The following is a 10,000-nucleotide window of genomic DNA, read 5'->3' as shown; positions in this document are numbered from 1 at the left end:
TTAACCTTTCTCAATCTACGAACACTTTCCTCTTCCTCCCTCACCTACCCCCCTCCTGTTCGCCTTCCCCTTTCATTTTCTTTTCTTCCATCCATTCACAGATAGATAGATGGTTTATTGATTACAGCATAACAGATACATATTAATAAAGATATACATTACATTTTCTTTTCTTCTATCCATTCACAGATAGATAGATGGTTTACTGACAACAGCATAGCAGATACATATTAATAAAGATATAGATTAGAAGTATAAATCGCAGTCCAGCACAATATCATTCACAAAAAAAATACACAAAAAACAATTCCCTTCCACTTCTCCCCCCAAAAAAATAAAGGGAGGAACACACACACAGACCTTCTCTTCTCCCCTTTCTCTTCCTTCCTCTTCACTCTTATTTTCCTCCTCTTATTTATTTTCCCTTTTTCCTCTTTCCTCTCTTTCACAAACATCTCTTCTTATTTTAATCCTTCTTTATCCATTTTTTTTCAGCTTCTTTCTTTTTTTTCTTTACTCACTTTTTTTCCCTTCCTATAATATCCTCTCTCTCTCTCTCTCTCTCTCTCTCTCTCTCTCTCTCTCTCTCTCTCTCTCTCTCTCTCTCTCTCTCTCTCTCACATTTACACTTACATCCCTTCTCTTCTCTCCTTCCTCCCTTCCTCCTTCACTCTCCCATCATTCAAACTTAGCCAAACTTAACATTTTGGGGGGGAATCGAACTTTGGGCCAACGACTTGCCGCCTAACCTTCAAGACATTTTTTTTTTTCTCAAACTTGTCCGAACTTTTTTTTTTTCGCTCTCTCTCGACAGCTTTAAATCAAACGGTCACCCGCTCGCAAACTTTCTCTAGCTTTTTTTATTGAACTCAGAGGAACTTGAAGGCTTATTTTTTTAATCTGACTCGGGTTTAACACCTTTCCGAATCTACCACCTGTTGTTGGGAGTAGACGGGTGGCAATGACAAATCTACCTGTGCATGTATATACTTTTTTTTTTCTACTGTCCTGTCTACTTTCTACTCTCCTCTCCTTTCTATTTTCTTATCCTCTCCTTTCCTCTCCCTTCCCTTCCTTTCTGTTACTTCTCTTCCCTTCCTTTCCTTTCTTTTTTTCTCCTCATTCCTCTTCTATTTTCTTATCCTTTCCTTTCCTCTCCCATCCCTTCCTTTCTGTTACTTCTCTTCCCTTCCTTTCCTTTATTTTCTTCTCCTCATTCCTCTTCTATTTTCTTATCCTTTCCTTTCCTCTCCCTTTTCTTCCCTTCCCTTCTTTTCCTTTCCTTTCTTTTCTTCTACTCTTTCCTCTTCTTTCCACTCCTTTCCTTTCGTTTCAATTCTTTTCCTCTCCTCTCCTCTATCCTAGTCTTCTTTACCAAGGCAACCAACCAACCAACCAACCAGGGGCAACCAGACACACAGCCAACCAGCCTCCACCCCCCGCCCCCCCCCCCCCCCCACACACACACAGGGAGCAAGTGAACCACGACCCCAACAAACAAAGTTACCAGATTATAAATAGCCAGGTCAGACAAGTAGACTCGATACATAACTTACCGCGCGGACTTTCTAATGGGATGACACGCCGAGCCTATTAATTAACCTAGCGCCTATACCTGATGCACGAAGAAATGGGGGAGCTGAGAGAAAATGGGGGAGTGTACGAAGAAATGGGGAGTTGAGAGAAAATGGGGAGAATGGACGAAGAAATGGGGGAGCTGAGAGAAAATGGGGAGAATGGACGAAGAAATGGGGAGTTGAGAAAAGGGGAAGTGCACGAAAAAAATAGGATAAACAGAAAATGGGATGAGTAAAGAAAATGGCTTACTATTACTACTGTTTTTTTTGTTTTTGTTTTTTAGAGTAGAGGAAACACTTAGATAAAAAACAACAAGGAAAACTACTACTACTACTACTACTACTACTACTACCATCATTACTATTGTGGCTATCATCATTCTTTAATCTATACTTACAAACAGATTCCTCTATATATTCATTAAGTTCAGAGATGGAACAATAAAGACAAAAAAATATAAATAAACAAATAAATAAAAACCTCGCAATACCTTACACACACAAAAAAAAGTTAAAAAAAGTAGTTAATATAGGCTTTACGGACCAATCTTAGTCTCGGTCTTAATCTCGGGTCCTTTATAAGTCTGTCTTCGGAACGGGGTAGCAAATCAATAATGGGTACAGCCTGCGCACACTATAGTAAATAATGGGTACAGTCTCCTTACACTAGTTATTAAATGGGTCCAGTATCCGCACACTTTCTAATTACCCACACCTACGCCCACACCTGCTGCCCACACCTTCGTTTGATGTCTATATGCTAAGAGGTCTGTCTACCCGGTACCTTGTTTCATGGGATCCGACGCTGTAATCTCCTTATCTGATGGTATCTCTTGCAACTGCTAATGCCTCTCCCTTGTACTGACCGCCTGCCCGCTACCGCCTCGACCGTCTCCGCCTACATGCTCATATTCTCCTTTCTCTGTTCCATTTTACGCTCCCTTTCCCTTCCTGTCTTTCCCTTACCTCTTCTCCCTTGTACTGACCGCCTGCCCGCTACCGCCTCCGCCTACATGCCTGTATTTCTCCTTTCTCTGTTCCATTTTACGCTCCCTTTCCCTTCCTGTCTTTTCCTTCCTTCCTTCTTTACTCCTCGGCTTCCTCACTTTATCTTCCGTCCGTTCCTTTCTCTTTCCTCTTTTTTTTTAACTGTTTGTATTTCCATTCTTTTTCTTTCCTTCTTATCTCCTTGGCTCACTCATCTTCCTTTTCTTCTTTTCTCTTTCCTCTTTGTTATTTATCTGTATTTCTCTTCCCCTTTCCTTCCTTCTTTTTTTAATCATCTTTCTTATATTCTTCTCTTCTCCCTCTTTTCTTTTCTTTCTTTCCTTTTCCTTCATTCTTCTTTACTGCTCGGCTTAATTACTTATCTTCCTTTTCTTCTTTTCTTTCCTCTTTTTTATCTGTATTTCTCTTCCCTTTTCCTTCCTTCTTTACTAATCAGCTTTCTTATATTCTTTTTTATCTCTTTTCTTTCTCTATTTCTTCGCTCTCACTCGATTATTTTTTTCTCTTTTCTCCATTTCATTTTCTGTTTCCTTTCCCTCCCTTCATTCCTTCCTCACTTCTCCCTTCATATTTTTTTTCTTTCTTTCATTTATTTTATTTTATTTTCTTTCTATGTTTATTTTCTCATTCTTAGCATCTCCAGTTATTGCCAGATCTGACCTCCTCCTCCTCCTCCTCCTCCTCCTCCTCCTCCTCCTCCTCTTCTTCTTCCTTATCCTCTTCCCTTCTCCCTTCTTCTCCCTCTTTTAATTCTGTCTATGTCTCTTCCCTCCTTCACTCGTTTCTACTCCCTCCTCATCTTCCTCCTCCTCCTCCTCTTCTTCTTCCTTATGCTCTTCCCTTCTCCCTTCTTCTCCCTCTTTTAATTCTGTCTATGTCTCTTCCCTCCTTCACTCATTTCTATTCTCTCCTCATCTTCCGCCTCTATCCATTCTGTTCCTTGCTTCCTCTCTCTCCTCTCCTTCATCTTTTACTTCCTTCTCCCTCTTTCTCCTCCTCTCCACTTCCTCCATCCTTCACTCGTTTCTACTTCTTCCTCATCTTCCGCCTCCTTCCATTCTGTTCCTTGCTTCCACTATTCCAGACTCACTCCTCTCCTTCATCTTTTACTTCCTTATTCCTCTTTCTCCTCCTCTCCGTTTCCTCCATCCTTCACTTCAGGCATCTTCTCCATTCTTCTCTATCCTCGTCTTCCTTCCTTCCTGCATCCTACATATCACCTTCTCCTCCTCCTCCTCCTTCCCCTGCTCCTCTTCTCCCACTTCCTTTCACTTTCTCTTTTTCTTCTCTCCCTCTATCTCATATTTCTCTCTTCGACCATTCTCTAACCTTTTAACCTCCTCTCTCTCTCTCTCTCTCTCTCTCTCTCTCTCTCTCTCTCTCTCTCTCTCTCTCACCTGTGCGCGGGAATGACCTTCAAACGCATCTTATCCACGGCAATCTCAGTTTACCTGCTTCTGACTCCTTCCCCGCCCCGCCCCGCCCCGCCCACGCCTCCAACGGCCACACGCTCCCTTCTTCCGTGCCCCGTCCCCGGCCACCGCCCTCCACACACACACACACACACACACACACACACACGCCCCCAGGTACCCCTTCGCCCACGCCGCCTTGCCACCACCACCATCACTACCACCATCAGGAGGTCACCCACCCAGAGGCGCATTCACCCACGCGCGGCCCTGTGGTTTGCGTGGGGGCGAGGGGGTGAAGGGGGGTGACGAGGAAAGGGGTAGAGAGGGGGAGAAGGGGGTCAGGAAGGGTTTTTAAAAGGGTCATGGACACTTCTTTTGGGAGAGGGGGAGGAGGGGGTCAGGAAGGGTTTTTAAAAGGGTCATGGACAGTTCTTTGGGGGGAGGTGGCTGAGTGGTTAGCATGCGGGCGTGGCGTACAAGAGGACACAAGTTCGCATCCCGCCCGCCGCAACAAGCTGGGATTTTTGAGTCATCGCCGAGTGGCCTAAGACTACCCGCATGTTGTCCTGAAGACCACCTATCAACCCGGACTCTAGATTCACTCTCTAAAAAGGAGGATCAAAGGTGAGCTCCCGGGGACAGTATGAGCCAAGAAAGATGGCGCCACTATAAACACTTGCCTGCGTGATAACAGAGTGAGCCGACCATTAGGCTCCACCACGAAAGCCTACCAGCACAATAGGCAGAACGAAAAAATAAAGAGAAAAGAAAAAAATGCTACTACTACTACTACTACTACTACTACTACTACTACTACTACTACTACTACAACAAACAGACCACAAACACCACATCCCAAGGTTTCTTCTCTAAGTGACAGATCTCGCTATCAATTATAAAGATAGGCAATCACCGACACTCTCTCCCTTACACCCCCCCCCCCTTCCTCTCTCTCTCTTAACCCCCTCACACCACTCCCCTCACACACTTAATTCCAGCACACCCTTACCCTTAACACCAGACACACACTCACACTTACCCCTCCCCCTCCCCTCCCCACACACACACACACACACACACACACACACACTCTCTCTCCCAATCGCATCCTCACCGCAAAAAAAAAAAAAATAAATAAATAAATAAATAAAAAAGTTGGGAGAAACGGGAAGAGGAGGAAAACAAGAACGGGACGGAAGGAAAACAAGAACGGAGAATAAATAAATAAAAGAATAAAGAGGAAGAGGAAATACGAAGAGAGGAGAAAGAGGAAGAAAAGAAAACAAGAACAGAGAGAGAATACAAAAACCTATCACCATTAACAGAGAGAGAGAGAGAGAGAGAGAGAGAGAGAGTAGAGGAGGTGAGGGTAGTAACAGCACCCCATAACGCAGTGTCCCCAGAATAACACCCCGCGTGCCACCCCCTACCCCCACCCCTCACCCAACCCCCGGAGCTACGGGAGCCAAACAGGACGTGACGCGGAGGTGACGTGAGATGTGTTGGGGGGGGAGGGGGAGGAGGGAGGGAGGGGGGAGGTGTGTGACGCAACGGGCCAATCGGAGACGCCCGTGACAGATGTAAACAGAGGAGGAGGAGGAGGCAGAGGAGGAGGAGGAGGAGGAGGAGGTACGGAAGAAATGGAAAAAATAAAAATAAAAAAAAAAGGTCTTCGGGTTGAGTTTAAAAGGACCAATATTGAGAGAGAGAGAGAGAGAGAGAGAGAGAGAGAGAGAGAGAGATTGATAAGATTGCTTTCAACTTATATTCACAAACAGAATCTACACTTGAGAGAGAGAGAGAGAGAGCGCATGTGGGCGTGGATCCGGGATGGTCAGCTGTGGTTGTTAACTGTCTGATTGGTTGACTGACTGACTGACTGACTAACTGATTGGTTGACTGACTGACTGAGAGATTGATTGATGGACTGACTGACTGGCTGATTGAATAACTAACTGACTGACTGACTGACTGATTGACTGACTGACTGACTGACTAACTGATTGGTTGACTGACTGACTGAGAGATTGATTGATGGACTGACTGACTGGCTGATTGAATAACTAACTGACTGACTGACTGACTGACTGACTGATTGATTGATTGACTGATTGATTGACTGACTGACTGACTGATTGACTGACTGATTGACTGACTGATTGACTAAGTGGATGAAGAGTAAATAAAGATAAGTGCATGGCAACGTTGCTACGAGAGAGAGAGAGAGAAACATTTCGCAATTCGCTTTAATACTATCAGCCGGGCAGACTTAATGAGCAAGACGGATCTCTCTCTCTCTCTCTCTCTCTCTCTCTCTCTCTCTCTCTCTCTCTCTCTCTCGCTGACCTCCGCGCGCCTCCCACACGTTACACAAAACTTATCTCGTATTAATGATGTTGAACTTTAAGAGAAAATTTCGACTGATGTTATTTTGTTTTCTTCATCTTTTTTTTTTTTTTGCGGTGGCCATTAAAAGGATACATGACTACTACTATTACTACTACTATTGGTACCACTACTACTACTGTTTTTGTTCTTGTTGCTACTGTTACTACTACTACGACTACTACGACTACTACTACTACTACTACTACTACTACTACTACTAAAAAAGAAGGGTTAAAAATATACATGAGAAAGATAAAGGGGAATGACCACGTAGATAAAATGTAAGGAAGGAAGGAAGGAAGACCGGAAGGAGGAGGAGGAGGAGGAGGTTATAGGACTCACTCACGCATTACTCAGAAAGACAAGAATGGTACTCCACCCTTCCCCCTCCCCCCCTTTCTCTTCTTCTACTCCTTCCCCTCCTCCTCCTCCTCCTCCCCTCTTCCTCAGTCTTTACTCATTCACCTCATTTGCATAATTTCCTCACACCTTTACTCATTCTCTCTCTCTCTCTCTCTCTCTCTCTCTCTCTCTCTCTCTCTCTCTCTCTCTCTCTCTCTCTCTCTCTCTCTCTCTCCCGCTGTTACTAAGGTTTATTTTTATTTTTTCTTCGTTTCTTATTCTTTTTCTTTTTTTATATTATCTCCTTCCTTCCTTCATTCCACAAATCATTCTTCTCTCTTTCTTTCATTCTCTTTTCGTCTACATTCGTTCGTTTCTTTATGCCTTCCTTCCTTTCTTCTTTCTTTTTTTCCATCTTTTTACCCTCTCCCTTCCTTCCTTCCTTCTTTCTTTTCCTATATCTGTATTTCCTCGTGTTTGTCTATTTTCATATTGTTTTTTTTTTTGTCTACGCTGGTTTTTTTTTTCGTTCTTTCTTTCCATATTGTTGCTTTTTTTTGTTTACGTTGTTTTCTTTCTTTCTCTGTCTTCTTTCTTTCTTTCCTTTCATTTAATATTACCGCGTCTATTTTTTTTTTGTCTACGTTCCTTCTTTCCTTCTTTCTCTTCTCTTCCATTTCTTTTCCTTTTCAATTTATTTTTTGTCTGTTTTCATCACATTTATTTACTTCATTTATCTTATTTTATTTATTCACTTTCCATGTATTTACTTTTTCGAGGGGTCTACGTCGCTGTACAGTCAGCCAAATAAATATCTACATGGGCGTCTCCTTCATAGGCATATAATATTTCACTCTAAAAAAGCTCCCTATTATTATTATCATTTCAATCTTTTTTTTTAGCTTATTAACCCCCCTCCCCCTTTTCCTCCCCCCATTTTACCGACTTTCTCTATTTTTTTTTCCTTGTTTCTCTTCCTACGCATCTCTCTCTCTCTCTCTCTCTCTCTCTCTCTCTCTCTCTCTCTCTCTCTCTCTCTCTCTCTCTCTCTCGTCTGGGGCTTAAAGGAAAGGTGTCCATTGGCGCCGTTGAGAGAGAGAGAGAGAAGAGAAGAGAAGAGAAAATGAAAAGAAAAAGAACGAGAGAAAGAATAGAAGGAAAAAGACGAAAAAGAGAAATACAGAAAAAAATATTAAAAGCGAGAAAAGGGAAAAAGAAAGACGAAAAGGAAAAATACCCCAAAAAAATAAAAAAAAAAGAAAACAGGATAAAGAAAAATGAAAAACAAACAAACAAAAAAAAAAGATTAAAAAAGACCAAAAATGAGTAAGTGAATAAACAAGTAAATGAGTGAGTGAGTGAATGAGTAAATGAGTACAAATGAGTTTCCTTTACCAGCATGATTCATTTACATAGGAGCATACAGTGTGCCCCCTCAAGGTTGCCAGCGCTGTAGTCATTTGCATAGTGTCAGTATTTACCTTCCTACCTGCCTTACCTTTCCTACCCATCTACCTGTATGAACCTAAACACCTGTCTACCTATCTCTGTATTACTTCTCCTTACTATGTCTATCTGAGCCTATATTTCCTCGCATCTGTATTTTCCTATTGTTATTTTTTTTTGTCTACGATGTTTCTTTTTCTCTTCTTTCATTTCATTTACTAATACTAGGTCTTTTTTTTTTTTTGGTCTATGTTCCTTCTTCCTCTTTTCGTCAATGCCTTTTCTTTTCCTTTTGTTACTTTTCTTTTAGTCTATGATGTTTTCTTTTCCTCCTTCCCATCCTTCTTTCATTCCATTTAATAATACTGGGTCTTTTTTTTGTCTACGATCCTTCTTCCTCTTTTCGTCCACGACTTTTCCTTCTCTTTTTATTTTTGTGTCTTTTCATCACATTTATTTACTCCATTTATATATTTTATCTATTTGCTTGCCATGTATTTACTTTTTTGGGGGTCTTCTTCTTCTTCTTCCTCCCTATCTACCTGCTTAACTATCTACCTAGCACCGATCTATCTATCTACCTAACTTTCCTACTTAACTATCTATCTATTAACAAGTCCTTGATTATATGATTCTCTTTTCTATATGTATTCTTCTTCTTCTTCTTTCTTCCTATCTACCTGCTTATCTATCTACCTAACTTTCCTACCTGCCTATCTACTAACAAGTCTTTCATTCACCTGTACAATTGTTTCTGATTCTCTTTTCTAAACGTATTCTTCTCCTTCTTCTTCTTCTTCTTCTTCCTCCCTATCTACCTGCTTATCTATCTACCTAACTTTCCTACCTGCCTATCTACTAACAAGTCCTTCATTCACCTGTACACTTATTTATGATTCTCTTTTCTAAACGTATTCTTCTTCTTCTTCTTCTTCTTCCTCCCTATCTACCTGCTTATCTATCTACCTAACTTTCCTACCTGCCTATCTACTAACAAGTCCTTCATTCACTTGTACACTTGTTTCTGATTCTCTTTTCTAAACGTATTCTTCTTCTTCTTCTTCTTCTTCTTCTTCTTCTTCTTCTTCTTCTTCTTCTTCCCTTGAACTCTTGACACGCATTCATCAGCTCGCCATGACTTTAAACACTCATTAGCAAACACGTGTCCTTCATTACTGGTGGCGTTTGTTAGGTGAGGCTTCGTTATTATTATTATTATTATTATTATTATTATTATTATTATTATTATTTGCTGGTTTGTTCTTATAGTCACGTTGCTAAGCCTTCGTGTGGACTAGAAGACATTTATATGGATTAAAGTTAAGCTTCTTCTATATTATCTTTTTTTTTTCTTGTTTCCTTTCTCTCTCTCTCTCTTTCTCGTCTTTCTCTTGTTTTCCTCCTTTTCGTTATTTTTTTTCTTGTTTTTCTTTGTCTTTTTTTCTCTCCCTTCTTATTTTCTTTCTCTTATCTTTTTAGTCTTTTCTTTTTTCGTTTTACTTTTATTTATTTTTATTTGTTTGTTTGTGATATTCTTCTGCGTATAATATTGGTGGTGGTGGTGGTGGTAGTAGTAGTAGTAGTAGTAGTAGTAGTAGTAGTAGTAGTAGTAGTAGTAGTAGTAGTAGTAGTAGTAGTAGTAGTTGTAATCCTAAAACTGCCACTACTACCACGACTACTACTATTACTACTACTACCACTAATAACAACAACAACAACAATAATGAACCAGACATTAAGAAAAAAAAATAAAGGAAAAGTCGAGACAATAAACAATTTCAAACTCGTTTCTCTCTCTCTCTCTCTCTCTCTCTCTCTCTCTCT

At 41.0% G+C, this 10,000-nt stretch overlaps 1 protein-coding gene and 1 long non-coding RNA gene across 7 annotated transcripts in view; both read right to left on the bottom strand.

Moving 5' to 3' along the window:
- Positions 1 to 10,000, bottom strand: part of LOC127008300 (myocardin-related transcription factor B-like) — an 81,311-nt gene that overhangs the window by 40,022 nt on the left and 31,289 nt on the right. The gene's annotated exons all lie outside the window — the stretch shown is intronic.
- The window catches only part of LOC127008301 (uncharacterized), a 3,693-nt gene continuing 2,190 nt past the window's right edge, over positions 8,498 to 10,000 (bottom strand). For all 4 annotated transcript variants that reach the window (XR_007761003.1, XR_007761006.1, XR_007761004.1 and 1 more), the window contains exons 3-4: positions 9,024 to 10,000; positions 8,498 to 8,885 (exon numbers count right to left, since the gene is read on the bottom strand). The exon at positions 9,024 to 10,000 is cut by the window's right edge and continues 1,458 nt beyond it. This is a non-coding gene — a long non-coding RNA (uncharacterized LOC127008301). The remainder of the gene's footprint in view (positions 8,886 to 9,023) is intronic.

This window comes from Eriocheir sinensis, chromosome 37 (genome assembly GCF_024679095.1).
Source record: "Eriocheir sinensis breed Jianghai 21 chromosome 37, ASM2467909v1, whole genome shotgun sequence".
NCBI classification, from domain to species: Eukaryota; Metazoa; Arthropoda; class Malacostraca; order Decapoda; family Varunidae; genus Eriocheir; species Eriocheir sinensis.
Note: the sequence above shows the minus strand (reverse complement) of the source record. Positions and strands in the feature narration are given on the sequence as shown.